At 57.2% G+C, this 12,054-nt stretch overlaps 1 protein-coding gene across 1 annotated transcript in view; it reads right to left on the bottom strand.

The window, feature by feature from the left end:
- Positions 1-12,054, bottom strand: part of PRIMA1 (proline rich membrane anchor 1) — a 56,130-nt gene that overhangs the window by 1,392 nt on the left and 42,684 nt on the right. The gene's annotated exons all lie outside the window — the stretch shown is intronic.

Here is a 12,054-nt window from a genome sequence, read left to right as displayed (position 1 = left end):
TGGTGTGGGTGGTGGAGGTGATGGTGAGGGGGGTGGTGGTCACGGTGGTGCGGGTGGTGGAGGTGATGGTGAGGGGGGTGGTGGTCATGGTGGTGTTGATGGGGGTGGATATGGTAATGGTGGTGCGGCTGATGGTGGCAGAAGTGGCAGGAGTGAATGTCCAAACTAAATGAGTGCCCACTAGTGGTTCTCAAACACTTCACGTTGGGCCACTTGAAGTTCATTCAGAGGCTGTTTAACCCCAAGAGCCATTTCTGCTATCCATACACGGCTCAGGAAGGCTGGGAGGGAGGCTTTGAGAAGGCTCTTGCTCACGTGCAGGGGTTCTGGATCTGCAGTCCTACTTTCTGGCCTGGCTCCAATCCCACCTCCTCTCCTGACTGGTTCAGGAGGGCTCCGGCCCCCAGCACTAGGCCTGCTGGCTACAGCCTCCCGATCTCGGCCACTTACAGGCTGTGGCGCCCAATCCCATATTGCAATACAGCTGCCTCTTGTGTGAAGCTGAGGCCCATGGGGTCGTCACTCAGTCACCTCCTCTGTCCCCACTAATGCTGGGGCTGAGCCTAAACTGGCCTTTGTTGTGCGTTGTCTAAACTGAATGTCCAAGGCCATCTTTGAAAGCCTGGTGATTGGTTGCTTCTGCCTTCTCAAATGTCCCCAGAGCCTTCCCAAACCCAGGCTGAGGAGGACTGGTACCTGGTGACCAGTGGGTGCCTATGGGACGAAGTCTTAGGTGAATTAGTTTGGGGGAGGCAGGGTCTGCAGGGTGGTTATCAGTAGTTTCATGGGTGGGATTATCAGGCCTGCTCAGAGGCAACACCCTGAGATCACATCTATTAACTGTTCCCTTTTTCCTTGCAGCAGAAGTAGCTCACAAAACACAGAGAAACCCAAGTGCACTCCCTCCGGGTGTCAGGCTCAGCCACGGTGGCTTCTAGAAACATGAGATGCAAACCAGCCCTTCCTCCTGGGGCCCATCACATGTGCAAAGCACTCTTGGTTACAGATTTTCTTGTCCCCTCTCACAATGGTACCCTGAAGAAGCTAGGCCTGGGGTTAAGAGATTCATTTCATGGGGAAACTGAGGCTTAGGGAGAGCTGTCACTTGCCCAAGGACCCCCAGCTGGTTGGGGGCCACCTGCTCCTACCATATCCTCGTCCAGACATCTTTCCATTAAGTCAGCATTCCCAGCAGGCATTGTCCCCCAACACAAGGGGTTCCCATCAGCTTGGGAAGGCCTTCCTCCACCCTCCTCCTGGAGAGTTCCAAAAGTTCTCAAGAGTCCCATCTCCAAGAGGCCCGTCTCATTTTGCTTGAACCCAGCACATCCCAAGAACCCTATTTATGGAGACGCTCAGGGACACTTTCCAGAACCCCCAGGTTTGTAGGGGCCAGACAGTTGCCTTGTTTGTGATGGGCTTGTGGAAATGACAGCCTCTGAGCCAGCCTCCGTCCCTGGGCCTTTCCTCCTTGGTCTCTTTCCTTTCTCCCCTGGGCCACCCACCCCTTTACAGGGGCGTCGAGCAGCTCTGACTTTGCTGGGTGGGCTTCATTCCTGACTCCGAGTTTGCATGGCCCAGGAAATTGGGTGGGGTGGTGCATTTCCTACATTTGTCATCAATCTACAAGGGGGAGGATGGACATCAGAATCAGGATTCCGGAAAATAGGAACAGACAAAAATCTCTGAGCCCAAACCCACACTGCTTTTCTCCCTAGTAAATGTTCAGTCTTGGGCTAGGTCTGAAAAGTCAACTGGAGCAAGTCCGGGTCAGGGGAGATTAGGCTGAAGGGCCTGCCAGAGTGGATAATGGAGAGATGAAGAAAGGGGTCTGGAACTCCCATGGAAATGGGCAAAGCATGGAGGGCACAGAGTAGGAAATCAGCAGGATTTCTTCTGCCAAGAGAAGAGGTGAAATTTCTAAAGCCAGGCTGTGCTAGGGACCCTTTTGCATTCCCTGGAGGCTTGGAGGGAAATGTTGGCACAGAGGGCCCAGCAGGAAGCAAGCCTGGCTGGAGGGACGCTGAGGACAAGGCAAGGAGACAGCCCCAGGGCCTTCTTGATGGCCCCAGCCAGCTTCCCAGGCAGGAAAGGACAAAGGGGGTCTGGGCAGGGGTTCCACCCAGCAAAGTGGTACTTGCGGCTGGCGCAGCTCCCCCCCCCGCCCACCAGGAGCACTCCAAGAGTCTGGGCATGGCAGGGGGAGCTGGGGGTCGCTGTCCCAAGGGTTCTCCTGAGAAATGGACCTGGTCTGTTCCCCTCCTCCACCAGAGCTGAGCCCTCAATCACTCTACTCTCCGGGCTGTAGCCCCAGCCCACTCCCAAAGCCCTTCTGGGGTTCACAGAAGCCCAGTGGAGTCTGGGGTTTTAGCTACAGCGGGAGATGGCTCTGCCTCACCCCTCCCCTCTGTCCTTCCTCTAGCAGGGCACTTCACGGTGATGCTGCCCAAGCGCTGGGATGTCACGGCTCAGTAAACCCAGGCCCCACCACTTCCAGCTGTGTGATCTTGGGCAAGCCCCTTAACCCCTCTCTGCCTCAGTTTCCTGGCCTATAAAATGGGCACAATAATGGTGTCCATTTCATAGGCTTTTTGGGAAATACATTAATGTGGGTTAAGCACTTAGATGAGCATCTGGCATACAGTAAGTGCTCCATAAGTGTTTGTTAGCTCTTGGTACTGCCGTTGGAAAGGAGTCAGCGGGGAGCTGTCCTGCGGGCAGGCGGCGGCCAGCGCTCTCCAGTCTGCACGGACTTCCTACCTAATGCATGCCCCGTGGGGCTCCGGAAATGCCAGAGAGGCTTGCTGGGACCCAGCTTGGCTCCGCAGTGCCGTGAGCCAGCCGGGGCTGGCCCCACTAAACCAAAGAAAGGCATCTGCACCCTGGTGCAGGAAGGGATGGCCACAGACGACGCCCTACAAGGCATGGTTCCTAAAACCAAGAGAAAGGGGAGTGAGCTTTTCCTCGGCCGTGTCCAGGATCCCTGCGTGCCGGAGGTGGGTCCCCCACCCTGGACCCCTTCCGCCTTGCCCGGCCAGCAGCAGGTACTGCGCGGTCTTTCCATGGAGCACTGTGCTGATGGCTCGGCGGGGCTCAGGCCACCAGCCACAGCCTCCACCGGAGCCGCCCGCCTGGGCAGGGAGGGCCAGGACCCAGGCGCCCCTCTTGGGTCCTGCTGACAATGATATGACAGGTCCCACCCTCAGCCTGCAGCTCTGCCAGGGGAGCTGGGGACAAAGACAGCTCTGAGGAGCCTGGCAAGGGAGGGCTGCCAGCTCGCTCCATGTCTCAGGCCCCCCACGGAAGGGTCTGGTTTCCGTGAGGTTTTGAGTCTCAGACTCCCTCTTCCGAAAGCATCCATCCTCCCCTGCACCCACCCCCGAAACACACCCCACCCCACCTCTATACACACACCCACCCATACCTACACACATACCTACACACACCAGAGCGCGCATACACTCACACCCATGCACACCCCTCACACATACACACCCCCTTCCACGACGAGATGCCTTTGTCGCCTGCAGGCTTCTCCAAACCTGGGTCAAGAAGCCAGGAAAAGCCTTTTTGCGAGCCATCCAGCGTAGTTGCTGAAGAAGCACAGCCTCATTTCTAACCCAGCACACCTCCTCCCCTCACCTGCATGAAGGTGAGTCAGGGATGCAACTGAGGACCATCCTCACCCTCCGACTGAGCCCCCGGTTGGACCACCTCCCTAGGGCTTCCTTGCCCAGCCACCTCCGGCTGAGCAAGCTGAAGGCGGGCGTCGGGAGGCTCGCGGGCTGGCGCTCGCCCCTGGGACCCAGTCAGCAGGGCCGGGCATTTGGACCTCACTCCAAGGGCTCCTTAAATCAGGGACTTCTGTCTTACCCCTCATCCCGCCCCACGACTTCCACCCAGCATGTCTACAGAGATGAATTCAGGGAGGGATGGAGCTTCCTGGTGACAAAAGGGCCCCGAGAAGCAGGGACCCGTCTGGTTCTCCCATCCACTGGCGCCGAGCGTGCCCACCATCTGCCTGCCTTTCTGGCCATGACTGGCCTGCAGCACCATGCGCCTCACTGCACAAAGCTGCTCCCCCTGCAGCCTGCCTCCCACCACCAGGACAGGATTCCATCTCCAGCCACAGCAGGTGGGTCCCTGGTTGGGGGCAGGGCGAAGGGGCATAAATGAGCCCAAGCGAGCATCTCGGCCCAAGGCAGATGGGGACACACAGTGCCCTTGCCTCTTCTGGGCTACATCTCTTGCCCTCGGAGGGAGGACTGTGCAGGTGATAAAGATGAGAGATACTGTGGCCTGTGGGACTCAAGAGAAGCCTGTGTGTTGACCCCACCACTGGGGAAAAGCAAGCCCTGGGCTGCCTGGAGGGCAGCTGTGAGCCCCGGAAGAAAGACCACCAGCCCCGGAGTTGGAAGACTGAGTCTTGGTCCTGCAACAAAGCACAAGACTCCAGTCCTTGAATCCAGCCGAAGTCCCCAAGGAAGTAAGATGGTCTCGGAGCGGCCACAGCCACGTATCCGTGCTCAGTGCTCGGCCAGAGGTGGTCCCTCCTCGGAGCACACTAGCTTTGACTCGACTCATGGCACAGTCAGACGTGGTGGTCTGGACTGCCAGCCAGAGAGGCTGGATTTGGCGCCTGGGGGGTGGTGCTGTTACAGGAACTTATAGGGGCAGCAGGGAGAAGTGACAGATGGGAACGGTTGGGTCTCAAGCGTCCAATCACTGCATCAGGCCCTGCCTGGCCCAAGAGGTTTTGGCACAGAGACAGCTCCAATCTCAGAACCCAGGGATCCGAGGGGCCTTCAAGATAAATGTCTAGCTCCCAGAAGTTCATGTGAGATGAGGCTGGATGAAAAGGTTCCACTCCTGTCCCCAGTCCCTCTCCCCCCGCCCCAGTCTTGTCTTCCTCCTGCCCAGCTCTGGTCCTGACTGTGCAGGCCGGCAGGGGCCGGGGGGAGAGGGCTGGGCCGGTGGTGTGTGCGGCGGGGCTGGGGAGGAGGCAGCAGATGGAGGGGGCCTGTCTCAGTGTGTCATGCCCAGGCTGGAGGGAGGCCGGGTCACCCGGGGCATGGGGAGGGAGCCACTGAGTCACTGTACACACACACCAGCTGGAGGACAGCATGAAGGCGGAAGACACTGGGGCTTGGAGGGAGGGGAGCCGAACTGGAAGCCCAAACTTGTGAAGGGGAGGGGCCAGGCATTTAAAACCGGGCGCATGTTATCTCCTCGAAAAGCATATTCTACTTCAGGGACGCCTGGGTGGCTCAGTTGGTTAAGCGACTGCCTTCGGCTCAGGTCATGATCCTGGAGTCCCGGGATCGAGTCCCGCATCGGGCTCCCTGCTCAGTGGAGAGTCTGCTTCTCCCTCTGACCCTCCCCCCTCTCATGCTCTCTCTATCTCATTCTCTCTCTCAAATAAATAAATAAAATCTTTAAAAAAAAAAAGAAAAGAAAAGCAGATTCTACTTCACTTACCCAGAGGGAGAGAAAAAAACTGAGTTCACGGAAATTCTCTATAGAGTTTGCTAATTTAAAAGGTAGAATCTGAGGGCACCTGGGTGGCTCAGGCAGTTAAGCATCCAACTCCTGATTTCTGCTCAGATCATGATCTCAGGGTCGGAAGACCGAGCCCCCATGTGGGCCTCCGTGCTCAGCGGGGAGTCTGCTTAAGATTCTCTCTCCTCCTGCCCCTCCCCCAGCTTGCACTCTCTCTGGCTCTTTCTAAAATAAATAAATAAATTAATTAATTAATTAAATAAAAGGTAGCATCTGGCAAGTCTATGTAAACAAGCCTCCATTCAAGCCACAGAAAATCACGAATAGTGACTACGCGCCAGATGCCACCAGGGAGATGAGGGAGATAAGAGGACTGCTCCCCCCACCCTCCGATGTGCGTGCAAGTGTGCACGTGCGTGTGCATACAGTCCCTCACACACATGTGGGGGCACATGCACGTGTAAACACCAACATTAACCTGCCTAGAGCAGAGAGCAGAAACGTAAATCAGGGAAAGCTCCAACTCCAGGGCTGGGGCCGGAAGAGGGATCTAGAGCAGCCCGCGACACAGGTCAGAGGAGGTGGTGTCTGAGCTCGGGCCTGAGTGAGGAGCAGGAAGGACTGAGCTGTGAGAGGAGGAGCAGCGTGTGGCTAGAGGGAGCTCCCTGCGAGCTCGAGGAGCAACGAGGAGGGCTGGAAACCTCCGTGACCTGAGCCAGCTCTCTTCCCCAGCCTGGACTCAAGTTTCCTCCCATGACCCAGGAGGCTCATTGTGGCTCAGACCCCACAGGAAACTCGCTTCCACCCCAGGCCACCAGGTCTTCTCTACTGGCCACACAGTCAGCAAGAACCCACCTTTCTCGGCCACCCCCCTCCCAAAGCTCCAAAGAGAATGTCAATTCTAAAAAGAAAATGAACTTCACTGGCTGATTGGCTATGGGGTCTGTGATTTAGGGAAGATCTTGAAACAACACCATGGTGTCAGGCTGGAGAGAGACAAGGATGGGAGAGGGAGCGGGCTGAGTGTGGCAGGTTCCCAGGGAGCTGCCGGCTGCCCGTTTGCCCCGGAGCGGACAGAGCCTCCAGGCAAACCTGGCACCTCGGGATGGATCATCTGAGGTAGCAGTGCACACGGAGAGGAGGTGTCGCTGACTCCAGGGCAGCAAGCACATCGCCGCACATGAGGTGACTGAGCCGCAGATAGCACGCTGTCGTGCCAAGGTAGACTTTAATCGACTCCCACCCGGGAGGCCCCTGTGATGGGGACCAGGCAGTGTTCCGTATGTCTGTGGGCCCTGGGAGGGTGCTGAGCCTTGCTTCTTGGAAAGCCAACAGATAATGTATGAAATGGAAAGAAAATCCTCATAGCCATATACACAGTGCTCAGAGCATGGAGAGAAAGACCAGAACCACTGACACCCAGAAGCAGTGGTCTCTCAAGAATGTGGCTGTGGGGAGAGGGGGGCAGTTAGGGGGCTGCTGTGTTTCTTACCAGGCTTGTGGCAAGTTGACGTTTTAAACTATGTGCCTGTATTACCTCGATAAAAATGTAAAAAGGAGGTTGTGGATGTACGAAGCCCTAACGTTTCTTTCTAACCATAAAACCGTGTCAGGAAGCAGGCACAGCGTTCCCGACTCTTGGGGTGCGGGGAGCACCCCCTCGCCCAACCTCTTCTCTTTCTCTCCTCCAGCTCTCTCGGATTCTCCCCCTCCTTCACAGCACTCAGGTTTTAAAAGCACCTTGTTTATTTGCATAACAGTTTTTAAAAAAAGATTATTATTTGAGAGAGAGAGAGAGTGAGAGAGAGCACGAGTTGGGGAGGGGGGAGTGACGGGGAGAAGCAGACTCCCCGCTCAGCCGGGAGTGGGATGCAGGGCTTGATCCCAAGACCCAGGATCAGGACCTGAGCCGAAGGCAGACACCTACCAGATGGAGGCCCCCAGGCGTGTATGTGTGTGTGTGTGTGTGTGTATTTAATCCGCTTACACCACTAGTGAGGGGCTGAGGGCTCGTCTTGTGAATCTCTACATCCCTGGCACCTAGTCTAGTCCGCAGCACACAGTAGGTGTAATTTGTGGACCAGGCCGAGGAGCATCAGAGCCCAGCGACAACGTGTGTGCTCGGGCACCCTCGGGTGCACGCACACCAGAGCTCACTCCCAGGGAGAAGCACGCTTGCTCACCGCCCGCAATCAGCGGTCTGCGGGATCGGCCACACCGCTCTGCAGCCTCTTATCGTCTGTCCACCAATACCTTGTCAATCGGAACGAGACGGCCGTCAAGTGGCTTAACGGTAAATCGATGGCAGAAGGTGAAGGCCCTGTGCCACGGATGACCGGAGGAGGAGGAAAGGTGCTCTTTGGGCGCCTGGGGTGCAGGGGTGACTCGAGGCGGGGGGCCTGGAGGGGATGGGTGTCACCTGTTCTCTGCACAAACGGGGGGGCTGACAGAAGTTGCAAATGCGCCCCTAGGACGGTGGCCTCACCCCTGAGAGTCCATGGGCCTGTGAACTTCCTCCCGCTGGCCTGGCCCTCCTACCTGCGCCCTGGCACTTTGTCTCAGTGACTCACACCGATCATTGCTTGGTTGAGGTCCCCATCCTGTCCTGGACCAATAGCTTCTTTCCTTGTGTCTGCTTTACATTATTTCCGCTTGGTAGTCCCTCCAGATACGCCTCTCCTGGGGGTGGTCTGATCAACACTGTCTCCTCCCCCCCCCCCCCACGAGGTGTGGGCCTTGAGGGCAGGGACTGTGCCCGAAGCACCCAGGACGGGAGCTCAGCTTGGAGTCTGCTCGGGACTCTCTCTCTCTCCCTGCTCCACACCCCCCACCCGCTCTCTCTCTTGCAAATAAATAAATAAATCTTAAAAAAAAAAAAAAAAAAAGAAGAAGAAGCTGCTCACAGCAAGCTCATAGCAAGGAGGAGGCCACTGAAATGTAAGCTGTGTGGGCTCCCATGGCTGGGGACCCTGCAGAAGTTTGGGGTCATTGGCAGGGGACCTGAGGGCCACTGCATGAGCTAGTCCTGCTGTGAGAAGCTCCCCTCCTGAGCCCCTTGGTCTGATGAACACCATTCCCCTTCCAAGAAACCTCTCAGGGCCCTGGGTCTGGGGGAGGTGCCCCTCCTTGGGCTCCCCGCCTTGGAGCACCCCCATCCCCGAGCACCATGTCACCCAGCTCAGAGTTGGGACTCTGGGTGCATTTGTTGACTCACAGGACGCAGTTTGATTCACTAAGTCTGTGAGTAGGAAGTGCTGATTCGACCCCACCTCCCACCAAGGTCATGCCCAGTGAGGGCACTGTGGGGTGCTGCTTCTACACCTGCTCTTGTCTCCTCCCATTCCTGCAGAGGCCTGTGGAGCCTGCGGCCTGCACCCCAGATGCCAAACCAAGCTGGCGTCTCCAGAACCACCTTCCTACCCCAACTGATTCTAGAAACATCCTCCCAGCAATCTGGCTCCCCAAGGCTGTGTTGGGGCCATTCACAAAGATCTCTTGGAAATCCTCCCCTAGGACATCAGGCTGTGAGAGTTAAAAAAAGACCTGGGTTGATCACTGAATTTTCCTTTTAATGGTTTTACATTGACATGAAATGCTTTTGTTTCCTGAGAGAAGAGGCATGTTTCAAATGAATTATTAACCAAAAAGAATTGGCCGTGAGCAAGGAATCCTCCATTGACTCTGGAGAGAAATGCACACAGATAGCTGGCTGGCTCGATGCTATCTCTTACAGCCCCCAGCAGAGGTCAGCCCGGGCAGCAGTAGGGGCCATCTGCTCTCCCTCACAGCTATAACTCGGGCTGCCCCCTTCTCCCTCCCCCAAGGGGTTAAGCTTCTCCCACACAGGCCTCCTTCCAGGCCAGTTCTGGGAGTGCTGGCCTCTATTTCTGCCTCTACTTGACCCTGAAGAGAGCCCCCTCCAGTCACTGACTATTTGTCTTTGTGGGCGGGGATGCCCTTTCTGGATGATGAGGTCTGGAGGAGCAGAGGGCTGGGTCTTCTTCCCATGTCCCAGGCCTTTCGAAGAGGAGGATGCGGATCATGGTGCTGTTGCAGAGCAGGGACTGTGCTGGTCTCTATTTCTGCCCCCACGCATCCATTCCATCCTCTCCCTGCCCTGTGCCTTGGGAGGCTGACGCCTATCACTGCATGTCCCGGGCATCCCTGTTCCTTGGGTTTGGCCAGTGAGAGGCGCCCTCGGGAGACGAGGGAGGGTGGAGAGAGGTTGGGGTGTATCTCCCCTACCTTTCCTGTTCTGGGGCTCATTTCCATCTGTTCCAACCACAGCTCCTGCTAAGCGGCCCCTCTTGAGTCTCGGGCTCTCTAGGTTCTCCAGTTACTGTGGCACCATTTCGTCCCCTTGTCCTGGTCCTAGGGGCGCTTACGCCCCCCACGGCTACGGTCCTGGAGTGCTTCATCAACCCCACTTACTCCCAGGACCCGCCCAAACTCCTGAAGGAAGCCCCGCCCACACCTCTGGATGGGAGACACGCCCACACCCCTGGAAGGAACCCAGCATATACTCCCGGAGGGACCTCCGCCCACAGCCCTGGAAGATAGCTCCGCCCACAGTCCTGGAAAGGAGCCCCACCCACACTCCTGGAAAGGAGCCCAGCCCACACTCCTGGAAGGAGCTCCGCCCACACCCTGGAGGAAGCCCCGCCCACATCCTTGAGAGGAAAGCCCCGCCCATACCCTGGAAAGGAGCCCCGCCCACACCCCTGGAAGCGATCAACTGAGCCATGTGGCCTGAGCTTGGTGTCTTTCCAGGCCACTGACAGATCCAGGAACCAAGAGCTCAGAGCCTGTGGAAGGGGACAGAGGGCAGACAGGAGGCCCCTCAGGCTGCTCTGAGGGGAGGGGAGGGGGCACCCCCACACGCCTTCCTGGCCGACCCCCAGCTCCGCTGGAACAAAGCCCAGCACGCCACAGCTGGCCACACCGCCAGTCAGCTATTAATGTGAGTTAGTTCTCCTCGTGCCCTCCTGACGTTGGAGCAGACAGCACGTCTCTCCCGAAGTTTGCGGCAGAGAGGGAAGGCAGAGGTGACCTGAGAATGCTGCCTCTCTTTGGGGGGTGGGGGGACAGTGGGAGGGGCGTCCTTGAGGGGACAGTGGCCCCTCTCTGGCAGTGCTACTGGTGGGTCTTGCGTGCTCTTCCTGGCAAACCTCGCGTAGCTCCCTGTGCCTCCCGAGCCCCAGCAAGCTGCTCAGCCCGGTGGGCCAAGCACCTCCCCGTCAGGCACGCGGCTCCCTCCAGCCTCATCTCCCGCGGTCCTGGAGCTTCCTGGTGTCCTGGTGCTTTCGCTCATACAGGTGCCGTTGTCTGGAAAGCCTCCCTGCTCTGCTTCTCAAAATCCTCCTCCCACTGCAGCAGGCTCTCAGCTCAGATGCTCTATCATCCCGATCAGAGTTAGCCATGACTCCTCCGGGCAGCGCCACAGGCTGCCAGCAAGCCTCCCACAGCCTCATCGCCACCTGCCTTGTAATGCGGTCATGGTCATGCGCGTATCTGCCCCCCACCGCCCTTCGGTCGGGTGAGCAACCCATGGGCACGGCCCGGATCTTACCTGTCTCTGCCCCCACAGAGCCAGGCACACAGTAGGCCACTTGGAATCAGATTGGCTGTGTCCCCGGGGGGTCTCCCAACGTATCCACTTTGGTCTCCAAGGCCAGGCCTCCCCCTGAATTGCAGGGTCTGGGAGCCTTGGAGCCTTTCTGTCCATCCGTCCTCCCTTCCTCAAAGTAGCACCGCCACACCCCAGGTGCCCGGGCACCCTTGAGGAAGGGCAGACAGGAATAATGAGGTCCGCTCTTTGCTCAATCCTAGTGATATTGGCCACAGTCGGGGCTGGGCTTTGGAGTCACGTTCAAATTCGGAGTCCACTGCTCCCTGGTTGTGCCATTCTGGGCAGTTCCCTTTACCCCTTTGCACCTGGTTCCTCATCTGTAAAATGCAGTGGATTGGAAAAAGATGTGACAAAGATGAACTGAGGGAATGTTAGGGGGGCCAGGAGCCGCCCCCCACACTTGTTGAAGAGACGCTGGGCTACAGCTACTCCCTTGCGACTTGTCATTGTTTGTGGACATTATCTGATAGCATGAGGGCAGGGGGCTTGTAGAAGGGGCTCTTGGCCGAGAGGCAGATCCCCAGGGTTTGGCCGATCCCCGGGGAGCTGCTGTACCTGGGCCCTGTCCCCCTCGTGTCCTGCCAGGATGCTCCCGCTCAGTCTGGCCTGTCACCCTCCGTGCCTGAACATGCACTCGTTGTCAGACCTTTGACTTGATATTTTACTCTTTCTGCTTTTGAATTATTCAAATGGAATCACATAGAACAACGGATTGAAAGCCTAAAGTGAAATAGTTTAGGTGTTCCAATTGTTCTTAATAGAGACCCCCTAACTTTGGGCCTTCGGGAATTTTCAAAACCTTTATTAGAAATATACGAACAATGCCTAGCACCCTTGGGTGTTTTGCAACATTTCTGTTTGTCTTTTGACGCTCTCTTCCCCCAAGGTCCCGGGAAGCTGGGGTAGACGGGGAACATTTTTTGGAG

This window comes from Neomonachus schauinslandi, chromosome 9 (genome assembly GCF_002201575.2).
Source record: "Neomonachus schauinslandi chromosome 9, ASM220157v2, whole genome shotgun sequence".
Lineage (NCBI taxonomy): Eukaryota > Metazoa > Chordata > Mammalia > Carnivora > Phocidae > Neomonachus > Neomonachus schauinslandi.
This window is presented reverse-complemented; position numbering and strand designations above follow the sequence as displayed.